The sequence below is a fragment of the Chenopodium album genome, chromosome 18 (assembly GCF_948465745.1).
Source record: "Chenopodium album chromosome 18, dcCheAlbu1.1, whole genome shotgun sequence".
NCBI classification, from domain to species: domain Eukaryota; kingdom Viridiplantae; phylum Streptophyta; class Magnoliopsida; order Caryophyllales; family Amaranthaceae; genus Chenopodium; species Chenopodium album.
Window position 1 is genome coordinate 6,419,143 of NC_137851.1, and position 10,085 is coordinate 6,429,227.

Consider the following 10,085-nt stretch of genomic DNA (forward strand, 5'->3'; position numbering starts at 1 on the left):
TAGATCTGTGTTGGATTTGTTTTATTTTCGTTGGTAATAAATAAATTTTGAAAGTCAGATGTCCAAATGTGAAATAGAGGAGAGAGAAATTTATTAAAGAGAGTTTTCCGGTGAAATATTGAGGTGGCACGTGCCGCGGAGTATCGGAGTCGGAAAGACCCGTTTTATAAAATTATTGAGGGCGTTTCTTGAGCTAGAACTCATGGATCGTATTATCATAACATCGTTGCCTCGTAGGTATGAATGATATCTACTCTTTCCGTTTTAAAATATTTGCTTAATTTCTCTATACATAGATGTTTAGGAGAAATTGGAGAAAATAATGGAACATGAAGATAGTGGGATAAATTAAAGGATAAAAAATTGTAAAAGTTATAAGTAGATGAGAGAATTGGAAGAGTGAAAATATAAAATTAATGAAATATGGTTTATGTTGGGTCCACTAATTGAGAAAAATGAATTATGTAATAAATATTGTAAGACCATTTCATATAAGAAAATGAAGCAAGTATTTAAAAACGACCGAAAATGAAAAGTAGAACAAGTATTTAAAAACGGATGTAGTACTTCATAACAAAATATATGTCTTTATTTGGTAAAAAGCTTTTTAAAAAACTTTTAGCTTATTAGAGGTTTTAAAAAGCTCATAAATTTTAGCTTGTTTGGTAAATATATGTCTTATTAGAGGGTTGACTATTTAAAAAATTTAATTTGGATGTTTGGTAATATGTTTATTGAAAGAGCATTTTGGGCTCAAAAAACTGTTTTAGAATAAATTATTTCTCGTTATAAGAGTTTTTTGAAATAAACTTATTGAACAATTAGATTTATAACTATGAAATACAATCAAATAGCTTATAATTAATAGCTATTTGTATTACCAAATACTTTTTATACAATCAGTTATTTACAACAAGTCAGTCAAGTAAACTAATATAACCAGTTAGTCATAACCAGTTAATACAGCTAGCTCCATCTATATTTATAAATAAAAGTTTTGTTTAGTGTTTATTTTCTCTCAAATTTACAAGTAAATTATATTTCCTTTATTTTAAATTTCGAGACGAAACTTGTTTTAAGGAGGGTAGATTGTAATACCCTAAATTTTCCATTCTAAGTTTCGGAGACGAAACTTGTTTTAAGGATGGTAGATTGTAATACCCGGATATTTTGTTATCTTTATTAAAAAAAAAAAAAAAAAAAAAAAAAAATAGAATTTATATATATTTTAAAGTGTATTTTCTTATTTGATAAAATTATAAAATCCTATTTTATTCTAGTAAAATATAGGACACCTATTAATATTCTTAAACCCTAACCAATATAAATATTTTGTTGCTTCGTTATAATAATTATTATTATTCATCCAGTTGCCGTTTTCTAGCTTCCTCCTCTTCTCTTGTGCTTTAATTTGGAACAAGCAATTGCTTAAGCTCCACTAGCAATTTAGCAATATAATTCTCCTCTTATAACTTCATGCCTTTGATTATTATCTTAATTCTCCACTAAACCTTTTGTCATGACAATTAAGTATTGTATGTAAGTCCACGTATCCCATTTAACATGTTGTTTCGCAAGGAGTGCAATTCGTGAGTCGAGAGGCACAGGGTTACCCTGCTCTTATATTTTCTTAATTGTTTCTAAAAGGTAATCACACTATCGATCCTTAAGAGTTATTTGATTATAGAGAGTTGTTTGATTATAGATTATTGATTGTATTTCATATTATTGTGTGTAAATTTTATGATTTATTATTTGTATAATCAAAATTTATATATATGCAATTAGTTGTTGTATTGTATAATTTAATTACCGTATTGATTGATTGTGTTATTTATACTAGGGTTTTTAATGTTGTGGCTCTAGGGAGTATTATTATTGAGGTTTTAGGGTTATTAATGCAAAATATTATTTTTGGGTTGTGAGTTAATTAATTTTGGGTGTTAGTTTTATTGCCCTATAAGAGTTGAGATATTTTTGTGAATCGAATTATTATGTTATTTGGGAACATTGAGATATTATTTATTAAGTAGTGAATGGTTATTTGATTGATGTATGAGATCATAAGGTTGAGAATTATATTTTGTTCTTGATTTGAAGCTCGGCGTTATAAACCTTAGTTCGTAGCATGTTGGTAAGGAGATGATGATGGTCATTAATTAAGAATGAGGTACAATCTTAATTTATATTTTTCTATGGTCCCTTATGGTGGGTTTTGACTCATATTGGTCATGGTTAGAGGTGTTTTCTGATTATTAAGAGTAGTCAAGTTTTTATACTTATTGGTTTGTTATTCGAATTACCCATGATGTCAAAAGCTAGGTATAAAACAAAGAGTGTGGCACACTTATGGGATGGATGAGTTAATTGAGTAAAATATCGTATTATTATTCGAGGTTGGATTCGACAAAGGTTACTTTTCAGATTACAATGTGTAATGTAGTTTTAAACTACATTGTTTGATTGAGCTAGTAATGTCAATTATTTCATTATTCTTTATATTATCGTATGTGATGATTACTCAGCTTTTTGCTGACGTGTGTGTTTGTTTGTTGTGCTACTTGTGCTTGCGGCCATGTCTTTTTCTTATGGTGGCTTCGCGACGATCTATTTTGAAATTTGTTCTTAATGGTGAGTAGTCAAGATTTTCTGAGCAGGATAAGCAAGTGATCGTAACTAAATGAGCTCAAGTGTTTCGATTAGTGTGTTGTAATACCCCATATTTTTAATGTATTTTATAAATTATTTATTTATTTGTAAAATATAATTTTTGGTCAAATTATTTTTATCATGGGATTTAAATAATACAAGGTTTAATTTTTGGGTTAATAAGTTTCAATCCGAATATAGTCCATCTCCATAATAAACCCATTCATTCTATTTTTACATTTAGGCTACCTATTCTATTATTCAAGACCACAATTTTTATAAAGCTCAAACCTACCCTAAACAACCTTACACTATAAATACCCATTCAATCTCCAAAAATTTTCCACATAAAAGGTTAGTCTTATTTTCTTTGTCCTTTATTTATTCCTTTTATTTTTGACCTTTTCTTTTTCTTTTTCTTTCTTTCCCTTTTTCTCCATGCGTGAGCTACTGCTCACAGCTGTTGCCGCTACTCTGTTCGCCGCCCTTGCCCGCTAGAAACTGGCGCCGACCACCAGCCCGGCTGCCGCCATGGCCGGCCCTCCTTATTCTCTCCTTCCTCCTTTGTTTTTACTACTTGTTTAATTTTAAATATATCAGTTTTGGGTTTCGATTTATAGTATGAATATTATATTTTTAGTATCAAATTCACGATTTTAATGGTTTAAACTTATAATTTTAGATTACAATTATGTCTTAAATTTTCAGATTTTGTAATTTATAAACCTAGGGTTTTGATTTATGAAAGATGGGATTTTTAGGGTTCTTATATAAATTGATTTGGGGCTTTTATATATCTAGTGATTCTATGGATTAATTAAGCATAAAAGTGATGTTTTAGTGAAGTTTTGAAGGGTTTTTAATTAATCTAAAATGCTGGAATTTTGCCTAAAGTATTAGTTTTGGTGTTTTATGAAAAGGGTATAATTACACATTAAAGAAGAGTTTAGTTAAGGGTTTTAAAATAATTTTCAGATTATTATAAGTTGTTTAAAGTAAGTTTAAGTTGCTGGAAATTGTGTATATAAGGGTAATTAATATAGTATTATTGTCCCTTTATGTAGGAGACTTGGTTCGGGAATTGTTGTAATGTTCTTGGCTACTTTAAGAGTTTATTTGAGGTATGTACGCGTATTCGGAAATTTATTAAGCGTGTAGAAACATGATAGGATTTATTTGAGTGATTCCAAGTAGTGTCATGCTAGGAATTGGTTGGAATGGTTGAATTGAAATGAGATTGGTGATTTGAAATGGATTGATTGAATTGAGAATGGTTTTAGGGAATTATTTGTGAAGCATGTTTGGTTGAAATAAATTATTTATTGGATTGGTGATTGGAAATAGTTAATTCGACATGTTGTATACGAACCACACTTTTATTATTGGCATGATAATGAGTATGTTTAATGAAACTAAATGTTTAATTTGGTTTGGAATAATGAAAAGGAATTTTATTATGGTTCATATAATTTTTATTGATGCTATAAGCATGAGGAAGGAGCTATTTAAGTGTCTTTATACACGAGAAATAAATTATATTTTTGGTGCCTTAGTGCACTTAAGGTGTTTTCAACACCGAAGGATAGGATTTGTGGCGCATTATGCGTTTAAGATGTCTTTGGCACCGAGGTAGATTTAAAAAGGGTTCAACATTAAATATTATGTGGTCACTAATTAGTCAAGAATTAAATTGGTATGTTTGATTGTTTAAATAATTAAAATAATTGTTTGTGTAATGGTTTGAGAGTCATCACCAAGTCTAATAATATGTAAATCAACGTAAAGTGAAAGAGATTACGCACCAAAACTCTTGGAACGTATATACCTTGAGTATGAACATATGGGGGGAGTTATGCGACTTTATATTTGACAATAACTTCTAACGGGGGTAAAGGACGCTGTACTTTTCATTTTATTATGCGCAGGAATTCCGCCACTTACGAGTGGTTCTTTTATACTGGCACGGTTAGCTCTTGTGTTAGTACCCCTTTATTGGGGCAGGTTAGGGGGAAATCCGTTCGATGCGTAATCAAGCTAAATAAATAAATTAGTTATTTATTGGATGATCATGTCGTATGTTGTGTGTTTGTAAACAGGTGCAATACGGTAAGTTGTGTGATGATAGGGTGAAAGCATGTTAGTGTGTTTTTTTACGCTTATGTACTCAGCGTTGCTGATTGTGTGTTTGTATGTTTGTTTGGCCTTGTCTTTACCTTGGCCCTACGATGACCCATTTTTAATAGAGAGTAGAAAAAACAAGTGGAGAGAAGCTTTTCAGGTGATGAAGCGTATTTATGATGGACATGAGTGAATAGCGAATCATGCCAGTTTCCATAAGTTTACGATGTGTTTATTGCTTTAATTATTTCATTATATTATGCTTGTGAGACTAACACAAAGGTTTTTAAGTTGGTTTGGTTTTGTTAAGGGCCTACAATGGTTCCAAGTTGTAAGTTGACTTCGTTTTACTTTGGTTTGACTTTACTTTCGTTTGGTTGACTATTAAGTTGAATGGTTTTTGAATGTTTTTAAAGATTGTCTTCCGCGTGTGTCTTTAATAATTGTCTTAGCCGTTTTCACGGCGGCGGCAATATCTTAGATTTTCCTACTGTGAATTTTAAAAAGAGCAAAACAGGTATTTAAAAGGAAGGGAATTTCTAGGGTGTTACAGCTACAACGAGTCTGTAAAGTTGTATAAATAGCTCACTAAGTTTATTGAGTTGTAATTATTGGGATTTTGTAAGCCTTAGCACTAGACAGTCTGTTGAGTGTGGCGGTAATACCTTCAATTTAGGTGTATGCTTCCACAGTTAGTTTTATTTAAAGTTTGTTTATTTTTTCTTTATTTATTGTTTATTATTAATTAGTAAATCGGAGGTGTTACAATACCAATCAACTCCACAACCAAAAAAACAACGTAGGAATTGAATTTAGGTAAGTATAAACAATATGCACTATAGTCACAACCTCACAACCAATTTGTTACTTGATTGAAACTACAAAATAAATTCATTTGAAAAAAAAATAATAATAATTTCCTTATATCCATGCGCAATTTTAGAGAAAGGGAGAAAGATACTCACTTTTCCAATCCCACATGCCTTGAATTTCAAATATAGGTTTGATGATGATGTGATTTAGTGGAGCTGAATTGATGGGTGGATTATTGGTGCATGCAAGCAACTAAGCAAGTTACAAACCTAACGTAGATTTGAGAGTAAAATTGAGCTAGTATTTTATTTCTTCTAAGGTTGCTCAAGTATTTTGGGGGAATTTAGCTGATGAAATTATGCATTTTATGAGAATCACAAACAACGAAAATGAAGAAATTGATCTAAAATATGAGAATTCATTTGTACCCAAAATATAGGGTTTTGAACATTTTGGAAATGGTGGATGAAAGAGGAGAGAAAGATTTATCCATTTAACAAAGAAATAGGTGACAAAATTTTAGGACAATATTAAGTTTCAGTGTTTTCGATAAATTTTAACAGTTGGAGGGGAAAGTGTTTGTATCGGAACATTGTTGAAATACATTATTATTATAATGCTTTGTGATTTCTATGGTTTGTAACTATTGTTTGAATGGTTGGTCCCTATTTGTAAGGTGCAACCGGTTTTATTGGGCAATGTTGAATTGATATTCAAAATAACATTTTAATTTAAGAAAATCCAATTATTAAAGATGATAGTGAATCAGCTAAAACACCTTTAATATTTATAAAATCATTATATTGTATTGGGTAATGCTACTTTGCTAATAAGGAGGGCACCACAATACATTGATGTTGTAAATGAGCAAAGATATATCATGTATGTTTTGGTAAATTATTGAATATTCAATGTGTTTTTTTTTTTTTTTTTGATAAATTAATATTTTTGGTAAATGTTGTACCAGTACACCACCCCCCCCCCCCCCATCCCTTTGCTCTTTCCACTTGGAATCGGGAAGTAAATTGAGAATGGATAACCTTAAGTGAAAAACATTGAAGTAATAGAAACTTTAATTTTACATTAAATAGTCACACTTTTGAAAATGTAAAAGAAAATATTAAAAACATGGTAATTATTATGGTATTTGGGAAGGTAGAATGATAAGTAAGAATAATTGAAATCATGCATGAAAAAATTCAATCATTAGAAAATTGTAATCTCTCCGTCCCTTATTGACAATCCCTTATATCCAATTTTAAATTTCAAAATAATAGTCTCATTTGCCTTTTCAAGTACCATTAATAATAATTTTTTACCAAAATTCTCTTCAATTTGCAACAATATTTATTCAAATTTAACTTTCCCATGTAAATTTTGCCTTTTCATGTACTTTTATTAATTTCTCTCTCTACTTTTTTGTATATCTAATGTAAATTTACTTTTTCAATGTACTTTACTACTTCTTATTTATGTTTATTAATCCCCGTGAAAATTGCCCATAAGGGACTATCAATAAGGGGCGGAGGAAGTATAAAACTTGCATGGAAAAGAGAAAAAGTTAATACATTTGGTACATCCCAATTATTAATTTAAGGAAAATAGAAGAGAATTTTTAACATACTGTAAATAGGGAATATTCTATATGAGAATTACTTTTATTTTGCAGTTCAATCAAAGGGTATATATAAAATCACAAGTCTGATAATTAAAACAAGTTACATTTTTTTTTTGGTTTTTTCCCCTCCAAAGCAAGACTTTTTTTTTTTAAACACCAAAACAAGATAAATTAATAAACATACATATGTTTATTTTGGAGATAAACAAAAATTGTATATCACGTGATATTTTCTTAAATAAATCAACAAATTTTGTTAAGGAAAAATAATCAGCAACTTTTTCCCTATCCAATCATTATAAAATATGAGGCCCGAATATAATGAAAATATTATTGTTTTATTTACGAATATGCAATGTAATTAAATTTTTTCATTACACTTTACACCCGGACCTCACATTAGTACATTACCATTGTATTACTTTTTTTTTTTTTTTTAAAAATAATTTTATTTAAGGAAAATTAACAAATTTTGTTTATCAATTTTTTATTGGATAACTTTGCAAGAACTCCATTACCAAATTTTCAATTTTTGTTTTCCCTTGTTGTCCAAAAGTCATACTTTCACAAGTTAGGTTTATCCTTTTGTCATGAACTAACTTACTTTTTTTACTTGCCTAAAATAACTTATATTTTGATTATTTTCTCAGTAAAAAAAAAAAAAACATGATGAAATTACAAATAGTTACTCATATTGCACTTTGACGAAAAAATCCCATTTTTGGGGTTATAAAACACGCGATTTAAGATATGGAAAACTGAGATGAAATCACAGAGGAGAGAGAAAGATAGAGAAGCTCACTCTAAAAGAGATCTTGTTTAGTCAAGGTAATAATCTAAACCCCTCAATTTGATTGATCTGCTGAAGTTAAATTGATGATAATGTTGATATGTTTCTCGATTTGGGATTAAATTCCCACTGTTCTTGATTAAATTACTTCAGCAATTATGGGTTAATTTGATCATAGTTGGAATTTCTGTTTTTTTTATGACATTTTTTGGATAGTTTTGTGGTGTTTGATTAATCTTAGGCTGTTAGCTATTAATTTAGGGTTTTGGGGGTGTGATTGATTGAAAAAATGGTTGAAATTGGGGATGAATCTGATTCTAGGGTTTGTAGAAGTAGTTCATTTGTTGAGATAGATGATAGCCTAAAGCAGGTGGTTGCTATGAGTGTTTGTGGGTCTAGGAATTCGAGTCAATTGGGTGGTTCTGCTTCTGGTTCAAGGAATACGAGCCCGGTAGGGCGAACGGGGTCTAGGAATACTAGTCCATGTAAGCAGAAGGTTGTTAAGACGAAACCTCGGGGTTTGGATGAGGAAACCGTGGCAACGTTTAGTAAAGCCGTTCACCCGGATGTTCAGATGGAGGATAATATATGGGCAATGTTGCCAGAGGATTTGTTGAATGAGATTTTAGCTAGAGTTCCCCCTTTTATGATATTCCGGCTTCGTTCTGTTTGTAAGAGGTGGAATTCGATATTGCAGGATGGTAGTTTTCTTAAGTTTCACTCCCAAGTGCCTTCTCATGGGCCTTGTCTTCTCACATTTTGGAAGAACTCTAATACCCCACAATGCTCGGTTTTTAGCTTACCGCTGAAAACATGGTATAGGATTCCTTTTACGTATCTGCCTCCTTGGGCATTTTGGTTGGTTGGTTCTTCTGGTGGTCTTGTTTGCTTTTCGGGATTTGATGGTTATGATTTTAGAACCTTGGTGTGTAATCCACTCACACAGACTTGGAGGATGTTGCCAAGCATGCATTGTAATCAGCAGAGGCAGTTAATTATGGTTGTTGATCGCAAGGACAAATCTTTTAAAGTTATAGCCACATGTGATATCTATGGTGATAAATCGTTACCCACTGAAGTGTATGATTCCAAGATGAACAGCTGGTCAGTCCACCAAATAATGCCTGCAGTTAACCTGTGTTCTTCGAAAATGGCTTTTTGTGATTCTAGGTTGTATTTGGAAACACTTTCACCACTTGGTTTGATGATGTACCGGCTGGATACTGGATCTTGGGAGCACATCCCAGCAAAGTTTCCTCGGTCATTGTTGGATGGGTATTTGGTTGCTGGTACACAGAAGCGTCTATTTCTGGTTGGAAGGATAGGCCTTTATAGCACCCTGCAAAGTATGAGAATTTGGGAATTAGATCATTCTAAAGTACTGTGGGTGGAGATTAGTAGGATGCCTCCCAAATATTTTCGAGCTTTACTGAGGCTATCAGCTGAGAGGTTTGAGTGCTTTGGACAGGATAATCTGATCTGCTTTACATCTTGGAATCAAGGAAAAGGCCTTCTTTATGATGTGGACAAGAAGGTTTGGTCTTGGATTGTTGGCTGTGCTCTGCAATCATACAACAGCCAAGTCTGCTTCTACGAGCCAAGGTTTGATGCATCCGTCTACTGACCTTGACTTTGTTTCTTCTTAATGAGGGTTTCATGGGGCTTTCTTTGGCACTTCATTCACCAACATGTAAATTTCATGTCCCTTATTCCTCGTTTTGCTTCATATAGGAAAAATGTTTTAGTTTACTCATATTATTGTGTCTAAGCTAAGACACATTGTCAGCTTGTGTTGTTAATGTTAGAAATTGAGACTATGTCAACATATAATCCACATTTGCTTCCTGATGAGTTCACTACAGAAGTGGTCTTTTATATTAGACATGACTGGCCATTTTGACTGAGAACAGTGATTCAGTGCTAATGTGACATTTGGAATGCGATGGGTTGGGTTGGTGAGATTTGTAATTGTACGAGTAAACATTTCACACCATTTACGGGAGAATATGACAGGATCCCTTTGTCTCTCCAACTGCTGTAAACTAATTGACAATATCAAACACTTAATGTAAATTATTATCAATGTTTATTGTTATA

The 10,085-nt window shown here is 31.6% G+C and overlaps 1 pseudogene; it reads left to right on the forward strand.

Annotated features, from left to right (window-relative positions):
• The first annotated feature begins 7,933 nt into the window (after nt 1–7,933).
• Nucleotides 7,934–10,085, forward strand: LOC145592877 (F-box/kelch-repeat protein At5g15710 pseudogene; annotated as a pseudogene).